The sequence below is a fragment of the Microtus ochrogaster genome, unplaced genomic scaffold (assembly GCF_000317375.1).
Source record: "Microtus ochrogaster isolate Prairie Vole_2 unplaced genomic scaffold, MicOch1.0 UNK110, whole genome shotgun sequence".
NCBI lineage: Eukaryota > Metazoa > Chordata > Mammalia > Rodentia > Cricetidae > Microtus > Microtus ochrogaster.
The window spans coordinates 1,000,442-1,001,440 of NW_004949208.1; positions in this window are offsets into that span (position 1 = coordinate 1,000,442).

A 999-nucleotide genomic window follows, 5' to 3' on the forward strand; every position below is an offset into this window, starting at 1 on the left:
ACCACACGCTCCTCTGCGATCTCATCAATACTGCCTCAGACCAACATCTGAACCCATTTACTCATCGTAACAGGAGAAATCATTGCTTTCCAAGTTCACCTGAACATGGACTCAAAAGTGTATCTATAAATGTCAGAAATCAGAGGCAGAGTTCACAGGAAGCAGTTAGGTGAGAAGGAAATATCCAGCACATTTGGTCTCATGTGGGTGAAGACACTTAGAAAACACACCAGGGAGAGCCAAGCCACTTTATTTTAAATTAGCTGAGGAGCCAGAATGGCTGGTAGGGAGATCCCTCAGGGAAGAGGGCACATAGCAGAGGGGATGAGAAGACTGCCTCGGGTGGACACTTCATCTAGCTCATCCTTCTTACAAGTCCTTACAGGTCACTCCGCAAGACCTTGGGGCCCTGAAGGAACAGATCCTCTCGTCCAAGGCTGTGGGCATGGGACTGAGAGCTGCTGGGTTCCAGTCTAGAAAGGGTGTTCTGAAGCTCTAAGAGGAAGTAAAATGACAAACCAACCATTAGCGAGACTGTGATGTGCATAAAACCAGGCCCTGGACATTCTGGAAAGGACGGGAAGGTTCGTATGTGCCCATGTACAGGTGCTTCTCACTGAAGACCTGTTTCTGTTCCCAACTGCAATGAGTGATGTAATGGGGAATGTAGTGGAACCTGTCCTGGAACTAGCTCTTGTAGACCAGGCTGGCCTTGAACTCACAGAGATCCTCCTGCCTCTGCCTCCCTCTAGAGTGCTGGTTTCAAAGGCATGCGCCACCACTGCCTGGCCCCACTTACGATTGACAGCCAAAAAACACAAAGTTTTAAGAACATAGTAAGGGGGGCCCCAAGGTCTTGTGGAGTGACCTGTAAGGACTGTAATAAAGATGAGCTAGACGAACTGTCCATACGAGGCACCCTACTCTGCCTCTGTTTTCTGACATTTATAGATACACATTTGACTTCAAGTTCATGTGAACTTGGAAAGCAATGATTTC